The sequence below is a fragment of the Hemicordylus capensis genome, chromosome 6 (genome assembly GCF_027244095.1).
Source record: "Hemicordylus capensis ecotype Gifberg chromosome 6, rHemCap1.1.pri, whole genome shotgun sequence".
Lineage (NCBI taxonomy): Eukaryota > Metazoa > Chordata > Lepidosauria > Squamata > Cordylidae > Hemicordylus > Hemicordylus capensis.
In genome coordinates, this window is record NC_069662.1 from 114,527,424 (window position 1) to 114,541,278 (window position 13,855).

Sequence of the window (13,855 nt, forward strand, 5' to 3'; positions counted from 1 at the left end):
AGTCTGAGTGGGGTCCAGGGTTCTGATGCGATGCTGCCACTACATGCTGGGCCCATGCCATGCCAGAGTGCTTCCTTGCCTCTGGGACAGTCTGAGTGGGGTCCTGGCTGGGCTCTGATGCTGCCACTACATGCTGGGCCAATACACACGTATGATGATGATCATGATGTTCAATCCATGAGGCTGCCATCAAGTGTTTGCTGCTGCTTGCTTGCCATGGCATTGGGCAGGCAGAGTCACAGAGTGGGTGGGTTCAACCTCTGTGTTGGTGTGACTGGGTTCTGGTTTTGGTTGTGTGCAATTTAGAGTCACTAAATAGGCTGCATTGAGTTTGATGCTCCCCCCACAGGAGCATTACTTGAGAACCACCCCCCAGAACCCACACTTTGTGTTCCAGTTCACTAAATAAGGGTTTCCTCCTTTGATCTGCAGGTTCCCAAGCGTTGACTGCATCCCTCCCCCACCCCCGGTAGGTGCTGTGCCCTCCCCCCATCCACTCTCCCCCCCAAAAAAAGCTAAAAACTTGCCACCCACACCACAACTACTCCACCCAACTGCCCGTGCCACCCTCCCACACCGGGGTTCCACCCTTTAACCCCCTATTTTTCTAAAAAAAAACCCTCCCAGACCCATCTCCCCAATTGGCTTGGTGGTTGACTCCCAAATTCAAAAAGGACACCCTCCCCCTCACTTCGATTGGCTTCCCCCCCCATATCAAAAAGTCTTCCTTTCCCCCCAATTGGCTTCCTTTTTTGAAAACAAACTTCCCCCCCGCCGCCTCCAAATCAGCTGCCTTTTTTTTGGCCCCTAAGCCCCTCCAAATTATTTTTTTGACCCTGTCTGGCCTTCCTCCTAAAGTCTCCCTCCTTCTGACCTAGCAGCATGTCTGAGCGCCGTGTGGCGGGCAGGGCTCGCTCAAGGCTGGCAGGCAGAGGTGGGAGAGGCCAGGTGCGGGGTGCGCCTGCGGCACGGGGAGGGAGAGGACGCGGGGAGCCTGAGGACACCCCAGTTCTCCCCATTGGAGAATTCTTTGCTCCGGCCCCATCTTTGGTGCGCAGGATTCAGTTCCCCACGCCTGCTGCCGCCAATCGCGGCAGAGGCAGAGGCACCGTTAGGGCTGTGGCGGGTCCCTCCTCACCGGCGGCACCAGGTGCTGCTGAGCTACCGCCAGTTGTTGAGGTGGAGGAGACTGTGGAGTTGGAAGAGCAGGTAGAGGGCGGTGAGGACCGTGCGGCTGGCAGCGATGCAGCCAGGTTCTCCCTCCCTCTGGGGCCCCTTCCCCCTATCCTTTCGCCGCTCAGTGGGGCCCCCCCTCGTGAAGCCCGACACTCTGGTGGGGAGTGGTCTGGCGAGGTGGTGGAGGAGAGGCCTGCCTCTCCGATGCCAGTTGAGCCGGGCCCTTCCTCCGCTGTGGAGGGCGGAAGGGGCGGGTTGGGTGGCAGCAGTGGGCAGGCAGCGGCGGCCGCCCCCCCCCTAGGACTGCAGCCACCCTGCGAGAAACGGCCTAGGACGGCGCCCAGGGCGCAGGAGGCCAAGGGCAGTGGTGCATGGGTGCATTTTGAGGTCCCTCAAGATGCCCCATTCCACGCCCGCTGTGTCCACTGCAGGATGCTTGTCAGCCGTGGAAGGGACCCTGCACACCTGGGTACGACGCCTATGTGGAGACACCTAGAGCGTCACCACCCAGGTCTCAGGGGACAGGCTGGCAGCGCTAGTGCGCCTTGTGCATCTGCCACTAGGGCGGGCAGCGGCAGTGTGCCAGCCAGCAGGCAGGCTACACTGCCCGTCCAGCGGTGGACGCAGTCCTCGGGCAGCCAGCGTATTGTTCGCGTGGACCATCATCACCTCACCCGCCTCATAGGGGAGATGATTTCCACCGATGACCAGCCGTTTCAGGTGGTCGAGAACAACGGCTTCCGCCGTATTCTCCAATACCTGGCTCCCGAATACGTCATCCCCTCAAGGACGACGTTCAGCCGGAACGTGGTCCCCTCCCTGTACCGCCGGTGCAGGGAGCTCGTGTCGGCCGAGCTGCGTGCAGCTCCAGCCGGGACAAGCGTGCATTTCACGACTGACCTCTGGACCAGTGTCAGTGGGATGCACGCTTCTTTCCTGGCCCTCACTGCCCACTGGTGGGGACCGGAGAGTGAGGGGACCTCCGCGGGCGATGCTTCCGGGTCCGGCGCGGCTCCCGATGCACTACGGCACAGGTGGGCCGTCCTGCACGTGGAGACGATGGACACGAGGCACACCGCGGAGGAGGTGGCGGCCGTACTCGACCGCCAGATAGAGGAGTGGATTGGCGGGTGTCCACACCTCTCCCGCGGCTTCATTGTCACCGACAATGGAGCCAACGTTACCGCCGCTGTCGAGACAGTCATGGACTGTGTGAACATACGGTGTATGGCACACACGCTCCATCTGACCGTCAGGGACGCCCTTGGCCTTAAGGAGCTGAGGGCGTCCCAGGAGAAGGGGGCCCGCCCCATCGCAGGTGCTGTTGCTGCCACGGCTACGCTTGTGGATAAGTCCCGCAAGCTGGCCGCCCACTTCCACCGCAGCGAGAAGTCCAGGAGACTGCTTCGCCAGAAGCAGGATGACCTTGGCCTTCCTCGCCATCTCATCCCTACGGATGTGGAGACGCGGTGGAACTCCACCTTCCTCCTGTTCCAGCGCCTGTTGGAGCAGGAGAGAGCCCTTGTCGCCCTGGCGAGGGACGAGTCCTTGGATGTCTGCGACTTCTCGAACGCAGAGTGGAAGCAGATGTCCGAGGCGGTGTCGGCACTCGAGCCCTTCCAGCTTGCCACGAAGGGCTTGTGTGGCGACACCACTCCCTTGAGCCAGGCGCTGCCCACAGCTGTTGGTCTCGAGAAGCTGATGGGTGGACTCCATATCTCTCTGACCACGCCAGAGGGTCGTGCTCTGGCTGGGAGGCTGAGGTCTGGGGTTGACAAGTGGCTCGTTGATGTGCTGGGAGACAGGGAGGAGTATGTCCTCGCTTGTCTCTGTCACCCAGCCCTCAAGGGCAATGCCGTGAGTGCCGACGACTTGCCCAGGTGGAAGGGCATCCTGGTCGAGAAGGTTAGGGAGGAGGAGGCCGCTAGGGCCCACAGAGACCAGGGTGTTGGTAGTGGTGCGGGGGCAGCCCTCGCGGCCCAACCCGCACCCAGCAGCAGCATGGGCGGCCAGCCGGCGTCAGCTTCCCCTTCCCCTCCCTCTTCCCAGTCCAGCAGCGCGGCATCCCAGGCGGCGCCATCGCAGCAGCCATTTGCTACCGACTCGAGATCCGCCCAGTGGTTTCAGCGGTTCTGCTATGGCGCCATGCCTGGTATGCGGGAGGCTCGACCTGCCAGGCCCCCCTCCAGTGCTGAGCAATGCATTGCGCAGTACTTGGAGGAGCCTGTGGAGGGAGACGGCGTGGACTGCGCACAGTTCTGGGCGAGCCGCCGCCAAGTCTGGCCGGACCTGGCGGTGGTGGCTGTGCGCCTCCTCTCCTGCCCCCCAACCAGTGTCCAGAGCGAGCGGGTGTTTTCACGTGCCGGGGACGTGGTGACACCCTCTCGCTCCCGCTTGGACCCTGGTCTGGTGGAGCAGCTGGTCTTCCTTAAGGTGAACCTCCCCCTGTTGGGCTACCCCAAGCTGCAGTTTGAGACGGGCGAGTGATTACCGTGGGTTGCCCCATGGTTGGTCACCTGCCTGGCTCGAACTCTGTGCTTATCCCTACCCTCCCCCCTTCCACCTCTAGCTGAGCTGACGTGACAGATGCTGAGCCGTGCCAGCCAGTCGCAGCGTGTAGTGTGCCCACACAGAGATGCAGTTGTAGTAGTAGTTGTAGTGCTGCGACTGGCCAGATGTTTACAATGCCCACGCCCACCTAAAAAGAAACCCAATGCTGACCAGCACAGGCCCTTTATCTATCCACCTGTCAGCATTTGGGGACCTGGCGTGGGCACGGCACACCCCCCCAAAGTAGCACAGCCCACGGAGTACTAGACTTAGCGGCAGCGGCGGGTATACGTTCAAAAATGCAGTGTAGATATGTAAATACTGTATGTAAATAAACATGTAAATAATTTTTTCTTTAAAAACCCCATGTCAAAATCAAGCCTCAAAATTATGCAAAAGAAAGAAAAAAGGTGACAAAGGGAGAACAAAATGATGAATGCCAAATGAATTGATTTTATTGAAAATGTCACCAGAAATCATGTGTGGGGGGCTTGGTTTACATGGAGAAGATGATTGGGTGATTTTTTGAAATGAAACGAATGAATTATTATCATCTTATGTTCATCTTGATTGTGGTCACTGTTGATGTTGGCTGATGGCAAAAAACCCAAAACCATCAGAATAGCAATGAACTGGCTGCCAACACAACATATTGATTGATAACTGTGCAGGGGGGGAATTGGGTCTGTGTGTGTGTGTGTGGTGCAGGCTCAGTCTGTCTCTTCCTGTTGTGTGTCTGTCTGTCTGTCTGTCTGTCTGTGTGAATGGATGCCTAGCACTGTCTCTGTGTGTGGATGCTTTCTGTGTGTAGTGTGGTGTGTGTCTGTCTACATGTTTTTTTTCCTCCCCCCCATGCCTCCCTCCATCCTTCCCCTCTCATCCTCTCCCCTTCCTCTTCACCACCTTCCATCCTCCCTCCCTTCCAGCCCACCACCGCCTCACCTGCCCCCAACCCCGGTCTGGCAGATGATGAGAGTCTGGTCTCTCCCACCGAAGCACACACGTGAGCACGTGTGTGCACAAATATGTGGCTGACCAACTCTGAGCCGGACCCTCCCCCCTTCAATCCCCTCTACATCCCTCTCCCCCTCCCCTTTCCTCCCCCCTGCCTCCCAGCCTCCCTCCCTGCCTCCCTCCCCCCTCCTAGCTAGCAGCGCACACATACACACACAAAACACCTGTGGTGGCAAACACCACCAGCACACATGCACTCACACTGGTGCCACCACCTCTGCCTTGGGCCTCTGTGTCCTTGAGCAGATATGTGGTGGTGGACCAGAGAAGCATTTCTTTCCAGCAAGGCAAAAGGCATGCACTCACTGCACACACACACACACACACACGAAGAGGTGAAGACGAGAAGAGGCAACTTCTAGAACCAGCAGCAGCAGGTGAGTGTCGTGTAATTGTGTTGCTTCCCAAGGCCACTGCCCATGCTCAATGCTCAGTCTGCTGAAACTAAAGAACTAGCTACAATCACCCTTCCTCACATGCAGCTCAGCTCAGCTCAGCTCAGCTGCACAGCACACTGACTAACTAGACACTACAGCTGGTGGTAGAAAAAACAGAAGTCTAGATTCTAGAAGATGTCCTGGTGGATTTTAAACTTTCAAATCTGTGCTAGGATTGCCTCGCCCGCCTCCTCCTCCTCCTCCTCCTCCTCCTCCTGCCTGTAATTGTGCCCTCTCCCCTTGCAGTTGCGCCGTCGTGATGGGTTGGTGATGTGCGTGCGCCGTCTACTTGTTAGCTCTCTCCTCCTCATGTTGGCTGGGCTTGCCAGGCACTGGCTGGCAGCAGCTGTTGGCTGTGTGCTAGGCTCAGGCTGTGGCGCGCGTGACTGGACTGGGAATGTTATTGTAGCGGCAACACTGGTTGTGGTGGTAGCAGTAGTAGCTGTTGTTGTTGCTGGGCTGGTGGCTGCTGGCCTGTGCTGACTCTGCGCACTTGGTCTGGTCTGGTCTGGTCATTGGGATGCAGATGTAGGGTGTGTGTGCATCATCCATGGGGAGCATCAGAGCAGAGCAGAGCAGGTTGGCTGGCTTCTGTCTGTCGGGCCTAGTCAGTGGCAGGCACTGAGTGAGGCGGTGGTTCCTTTGGGCATCACGTCACCCATCATGCAGAGCGGCAGGTCTGCTGCTCTGCTGCTCCGCCTCCTGCTTCTTCTCTGTGTGTGCTGCTCTTGTGCTTAGTGTGCTGCTCCGCTGCTGCTGCTGTGCTGGCAGGCAGCACAGCAGTGGCCTTTTTGTTAGATCAGAGAGTGGGTGTTGTCTCTCTGAGTGTCCTCCTCTTACTTGCTTGGATAGGAGTGGTGGTAGTAGGTAGGCATTAAGATGGACTGACTAGGTGTTACGTGTTAGGGCGCCCAGAGAGAGGGGCCAAAAAGATGGGGTGGCAATTGTTGGGTTGCTCCTAGTATTATTGGTGAATTTCTGAAGAAATTTTTTTTTCCCATTGGCTAGAATGGGGGTTCGGGGCTGCCCCAGACCCGCCTCTGTGGGGTGGCAGCACCGCCAAAGTGGGTCCGGGGCCATGGCAAAAATGCCCTCAGTCCCTCCCAGCAATCCCCGTAGAGATAGGAGTGATGGTTCTGTTGTTTTTCTGAGGTGTTCTGAGTGAGTGTGGATTCTGTGATAGCAAATGAGAGTGGATTCATGGTGTCTCATTGGAAATCTCATAAGCTATCATAGAATCTACACTCAGAATACCTCAGAAAAACAACAGAACCATCACTCCTATCTCTACGGGGATTGCTGGGAGGGACTGAGGGCATTTTTGCCATGGCCCCGGACCCACTTTGGGGGTGCTGCCACCCCACAGAGGTGGGTCTGGGGCAGCCCCGAACCCCCATTCTAGCCAATGGGAAAAAAAATTTTCTTCAGAAATTCACCAATAATACTAGGAGCCACCAATTGCCTTGGGATTTTTGGGGTGGAGGACACCCATGGGTGGCTACCACCCACCCCAGCTTTTTTGCCCCTAAGGGCTCCACATTGTGAGTTATGGGCAAAAATTTATTTTTTGAAAAAAAATTGTAAAAAATCAGAGGAAGGTCCAATCGACTTGAAATTTGGGTGGCAGGTAGAACACAATGTCCCCTTCAAAACCAGCCACTTTTTGTGATCCGAACCGGTTCGGTTCAGATCCGAACCGGTTCGAAACCGAACCAGACCGGGGGGGTGGTCTGGCAAAACCAAAACCGAACCACCCCGGTCCGGTCCGGACCCGGTTCGGACCCGAACCGAACCGGGAGAACCGGTTTTATGCACATCCCTAGGGCATTTGTTTGGGGCGCAATGGACGTCAGCAGAGGGGCCGCCGAGCGGGGCTGGACCCAGGCTGCCGCCCGGCTGGCTCCACACCTGATGGAAATTGATCCTTAAGATAAGAAGCAAGTAATTTATTGCTAATGGAAGGGATGCTTGGTTCCATTTCTACCCCACTAGCCTTTTCAGTCCAAACACTAGAGACAAAAGCCCTCTTCAGACATTATGAATGCCCCAGGCGCTCATGGTTATAGTGGGCAAAAGTAGGGAGGAAGTCCCACTGCCCTGCTGTCAATCACCCCCTCACACCAACAATCAGAGTTACAGAGCTGTTTGTCTGAAGGGGTGGTGCCATAAGTGTGATTGCGGAGAATCTGAGAGCTGCAACCTGAGGAATTAGCAGTGGGGCAGCGTGACTTCCTCCCCACTTTTGCCCGCTGTAACTGTGAGCACCCGGGGTACTCATAACTTCTGAAGAGTGTTTACGTATGTGGACTTCCAAGGTTATTGCTTAGTTTTTAATGAATCTTTTTAAAAGTTACTAAAACTGTTTAGAAGTGACATAGCTGAACGTAAGAACAGCCCTGATGGATCAGGCCCAAGGCCTATCTAGTCCAGCATCCTGTTTCACACAATGGACCACCAGATGCATCTGGAGAGCCCCCTGGCAAGAGGTGAGGGCATGGCTTCTCTCTTTCTGTTGCTCCCCTGCAACTGGTATTTAGAGGCATCTTGCCTCTGTGGCTGGAGGTGACCCATAGACACCAGAATAGTAGCCACTGATAAATCTGTCCTCCATGAAGTTTTCTAAACCCCTTTTAAAGCTATCCAAGCTAGTGGCCATCACCACATCCCATGGCAAAGTATTCCATAGATTAATTATGAGCTGTGTGAAAAAGTACTTCCTTTAGTTGGTCCTAAAATTCCCAGCCTTCAGTTTCATGGGATAACCCCTGGTTCTAGTGTTGTGAGAGAGGGATGGGCCCGGACCGGTCCAGAGGCCATTTAAAAAGCCTCCAGACCGGTCCGGACCAGGGCGGTCCGGTTCGGGTGTGTGTGGGGTAACTTTAAGAGCGGTGGGAGGGTTTACTTACCTCTCCCGCCGCTTTCCCGCTTGGCGCCCGTAATTCTACGAGTAATTGGGGCAGCAGGACACCAGCCGACGTTGCCGCCCCCACGCGACCGGATTACGGGCCAAATTGGCTCAAACTACTGCTGCGGCCGCAGCCGCCGACCACCCACCCAACCGCCTAACACAAGGCCCGACTTCGGGCCAAAGAAGCCACCCCCACATGGCCGGATCATGGGTCAAATCGGCCCGAACTACAGCCGCCGCCGCCGACCACCCGCCCAGCCACCTGAGTCCCAACCCCAACAAGGCCTGCGTCAGTCAGGCCGATCAGGGCCCCACAACTCGAAGGAGAGGAGCTCGCAAACAGAGCTCCTCTCTCCGCAAAGTCTCAGGCCGAACTGGGGAGTTGGGTGCAAAAGACGCCTGGGAGTTTTGAAGAGCAACGTTGGGAAAGGGGCGGCCTCGCGAACACCTCCCTGCCGCCCCTTTCCCGACGTTGCTCTTCAAAACTCCCAGGTGTCCTTTGCGCCCAATGCCCCAGTTCAGCCCGAGACTTTGCAGAGAGAGGAGCTCTGTTTGAGAGCTCCTCTCCTTCGAGTTGTGGGGCCCTGATCGGCCAGACTGACGCGGGCCTTGTTGGGTTACGGACTCGGACGGCTGGGAGGGCGGGTGGCAGCGGCGGCAGCGGCTGTAGTTCGTGCCGATTTGGCCCGTGATCCGGCCGTGTGGGGATGGCTTCTTTGGCCCAAAATCGGGCCTTTTGTTGGGTGGCTGGGTGGGTGGTCGGTGGCCACGGCAGTAGTTTGGGCCGATTTGGCCCGTAATCCAGTTGTGTGGGGGCGGCGACATCGGCTGGTGTCCTGCCGCCCCAATTACTCGTAGAATTACAGGCGCCAAGCGGGAAAGCGGCGGGAGGGGTAAGTAAACCCTCCTGCCGCTCTTAAAGATACCCCCCACCCAGTGCCGGGCCGCAGTTGGCGGTTCCGTGCACACCCCTATTGTGAGAGAGGGAGAAAAATTTCTCTCTCTGTCCATTCTCTCAACTCCATGCATAATTTTATACATCTCTATCATGTCTCCCTGTAATCATCTCTGTTCCAAACTAAAGAGCCCCGGATGCTGTAGCCTTGCCTCATAAGGAAGATGCTTCAGGCCCCTGATCATCTTGGTTGCCCTCCTGCACCTTTTCCAGTTCTACAATATCCTTCTTAAGATACAGTGACCAAAACTGTATGCAGAACTCCAGATGTGGCTGCACCATAGATTTATACAAGGGCATTATAATATTAGAATTTTTATTTTCAATCCCCTTCCTAATAATCCCTAACATGGAACTGGCCTTTTTCACAGCTGCCATGCACTGAGTCAACACTTTCAATGAGCTGTCCACCATGACCCCAAGATCTCTCTCCTGGTCAGTCTCTGACAGCTTGTATCCCATCGGCGTATATGTGAAGTTGGAGTTTTTTGCTACACTATGCAACACTTTACACTTGCTTACATTGAACTCGCATTTGCCATTTTGTCGCCTACTCCCCCAGTTTAGAGAAATCTTTTTGCAGCTCCTCACAATTTGTTGTGGATTTCACTACCCAAAATAATTTAGTATCATCTGCAAGTTTGGCCACTTCGCTGCTTACCCCAACTTCTAGATCATTTACAAACAAGTTAGAGCACTAGTCCCAGTACTGATACCTGAGGGAACCCCACTTCCTACTTCCCTCCATTGTGAAAATTGCCCATTTATTCCTACCCTCTGTTTAATCCCTTTTACAAAGTAAGCCCTGCAATCTATTTTTGTTAGCTTCATTTTGTTGAATATTGATGGCATGCCATTGTGTTTTCCCACAATATCATTGAGTGGAAGCTCATACCCTTGGCAGTCTGATATATATACTGGATATTTATATTATCTCTCATTAACAAAATACACATCACCCACTATTTGCAAATAAGCACCTTACATTAGCCCCCTTCACATGCTATGTTCAACTCGCATACAATCTGTATACAGTGTATGCATGTATAGATCTGTACACATGTACAGGCATTTGCAAATTAAGTTCAACACATGTACAGTAGTCTACTTCCTCTCTGTACCCTGCATTTGAGAGGGTGTGTAAGTTTCACTTTTTAAATTATACAGGAGTACAATCACTCACACACAAAAACATGAACATGAGTACAGACATCAGTATGTGTGTACAGTGTAATGTAGTCTGAATAGGGCTAATGTTTCCAGTATGCAGGATTGTCATCTTCTAAATGCAACAGAGCCTACACAAAGCAGACAGGTGCATTTTATGAAGTTATTGTGCAGAATTATTGTAAACTGCCCAGAGATGAAAGTTTGGGGCGGTATACAAATTTGATAATAAATAAATAAATAAATAAATAAATAGGTTATAATGAAGGTTTTGGTCAGCATGTCCTTAATTTTGCAAACCATATTTTCAAGTGTCAACAATCTGACTTTTAAGTTTTGTTGTTTAAACGTTTTAAACAACAAAAGGAGAAAATTTGTTATACAAAAAATATGACCAAGAAGCCAATTTATTGTGATAAAAAGGAGGGCATTAACAGGTGTGGGACTAGGTGGGCGGAGGGATTAGACCACAAAGAGTTAAAACTACACATTCTTCTCTTCTTGTGGTATATTGAGAATCTCTTTACCAAAAAAAGTTTATTTTTTTCTTTATTTATAAAATTTGTAGTGCACTGTATTCAAAATCTATTGAACATTCTGCCTGCTAACTCTGTCATTTCTCTTTCGTCCATCGTATTACATTTCTTCCTCAAACCTTATTTTGTGCCTCCTTTTTTCCACTTCCTGCCTTAAAAATGAAACGAAACATCCCTCCTCAGTGTGTCAGCCTGATCCGAAACATATTTACTCAGAAGTAAGTACCACTGTGGGCTAGTTTGCACAATATTTTCTGCACTTGGAGCTGCAATCCAGTTCAGGCATGTGTGTGCCAGTGATTGCATGAAGCCGTCATGCAAGCATATACTTTTGCAGCAGTCTCCATAATCATGGCACTTCTTTTTCATACTACCATAATTGTAATTGCAGAACCTGCAGCAAAGCATGTATCCATGCACTTCCATTTGAGAGTTGCAGTCCAACAGCATGTGGGGAACCAAGCAGGGGCATTGCTAGGTGCTTATATATCCCAGGCCCACAGTCCTGCTTTTGATAATTAAACTCAATGATACCCCTCCCAAGAATAATTAGGTCAGTTTTCAAAAGTTCCTGACATTATAATACAGCACCTATGAAGACAGAAGTAGCAGAGAGCTAGGTGAACTAGGAGCTCTCTCCCATGTTTTGGGCAGGTGCCTCTGCTGCACTTCTTTCTGGAAGTGTTCATAGATGAGAGTGGTGGCTGATGAGATTCGGGGCTCTGAGCAATTCATTGGGGGCTCATGCCCTATGGACCACCCCCTAATGATGCCCCTGGAGACAAGGTTGGGAATCCCTGCTCAAGAGGAAACAATGAAAGGGGCTGAAACTGCACACAGAAATCTGGTACTGGGGGACTTCAATGTTCATTTTGGGACCAATTTGTCCGGGGCAGCTCAGGAGTTCATAGCGGCCATGACAACAATGGGCCTATTCCAAGTGGTCTCTGGATCGACGCATATTTCAGGTCACACACTTGATTTGGTCTTTTATTCTGATCAGGGTGGTGTTCCGTGGGTGGAGACTCCTGTGATATCTCCATTGTCATGGATGGATCACCATCTGGTTAAGATTGGACTTACAACTACCTCCCACCTACGCAGGGGCAAGGGGCCTATTAGAATGGTGCGCCCGAAGAGGTTATTGGATCCGGTAGGATTCCAAGAAGCCTTGGAGGGATTCAATGTTGGCTCTGCTGGTGAGCCTCTTGATGCCCTGGTTGAGAATTGGAACAACTTGCTCACCAGGGCAGTAGACATGATTGTTCCTAAGTGTACCCTCCGACCCGCTTTAAAAGTGGCCCTTTGGTATATGGAAGACCTACAAGGGCTGAATGGGCAAGGTAGGTGACTGGAGTGCAAGTGGAGAAAGACTCGACTCGAAGTGGTTCTTTTCTGCCCATGTTGCCTCTGCGCACACGCGTAACAACGATCGGGCAAGGGGAGACAGTTGTCTAGGGGCCCCACTGCCTGGAGGGGCCCCCGAGAGGCACCACATGTGACTCTCCATTGCCCCCTGCCCAGCCCCAAGGCCCCTCAGCCACTTGCCCTGTTCGCCATCTCTCCTTCTTGTTCTCCTGGCCCCCAATGGAAGCAGCAGACAAGCTGCAAAGAGCTCCTTTTCTCCCGCCTCTCAGCTGATCGGTGGGTGGGCGGGGCTTCCACGGAGGCCTCGTGTAGGCCTCTGTGAAGCCTGAACTCGAGTAGGGCCCAAGCAAGCCAGGAAGGAGGAGGCAGCCAGAGTGGCCACCACTGTTCTCTGCAGCAGAAGACCCCTTGCTGCCCTGCTCAACTCAGCCCAGCATTTGCCAGGTAGAGTGTGAACTCCTTTTTGTGGTTACCTTTCCCGCCCCACCCCCCCGGATATATAGGGATCTGCTTGCCATAGGGCTTTGATATGGGGGGTGGGACTGAGAAGTCTCTGAATATTTATTTTAAAACAGCTTGGAAAATTTGCTGGCTTAAAAAAAAACTAACTAAAAAGTCCTATAAGTGGCTTGTTTCATGGCAGAAAATTACAAAAACTATTGGAACAAACCGTATTATATTTATTTTATTCATTCATTCATTCATTTATAAATACACTTATGTTCAAGTTGTTTTGCAACCCAGAAGGTCCGAGTGAGAACTGTGAAGCATGTGTGGTGCTTTTATTTTATTTTTCTTGTGTGTGAACTGCTCCCCAATAACTCGCAGGGACTTCAGGGTAAATCTGGCCATGTGAATGCAGCACCTCCATTCCAGAGGAGATGTGTCTTAAAGGGCTTTAAAAGCCTCCTGTGAAAAACCTCCTGGAATCAAACTTGACTGAATTTGTTCAGAATTCTGAGAAAACAAACATAGGCTCACCCTGCATGGTTGAAAGTCTCCTTTGCTAATCTGCAGCGAGGGGGCCATTTTAATAATTTGTCTTTCTAGTGTGTTCTAGGCATTAACAGTAGCACAGATGTATAGTACTCAATGTATATCACTATATATTGTGACGTGTGCGTGTGTGTATTCAGTGAAATGTATTTCCAGGCAGCATACTTATTTTGAAATATCAGACTTAAATCCTTGGGGACCTGGGGTGTGCGGAGGCCCTGGACTTTGAGTGGGGGGGGGGGCATTTTAAAATCTCGTCTCTGGGCCCACTCCAACCTTGCTACGCCCCTGCCTCTGCGAGTTCATGTCCAGCGGAGTTGTTCAGGGTTGTGAGGGACTAGTATCTGCCCCCACTCCCTTGAACCAGAATTTGGAATCATCAGTTACCCGCTGTGATGTGTTTAAAGAATTTTTCACAGATAAAACTGACCTGGCGGCTGGGCCCACCGCCACCTCCTCGCTGCTGCCACCTCCCTGCAGCAGCTGGGCCGGTGCCGGTGCCGCCCCCACAACGCAGCCACCCCAACACAGCCACCGCTGCCTCCCCCTTACTCGGGATGGCCAGGCCTGCCGTCCCGCCGCCGCCTCCCGCCCCTGGCGGATGGGCTTTGCCGCTTCCCTGTTACCTGGGACAGCCAAGCCTGCCATCCCAGGAGCAGCGGCCAGCTGAGGCTGCCTCCTCAGGCAGTTTTGCACCCGCCGCCACCATTTTTTCATGGCTCAGGGCGATTTACATAGAAAAATAATA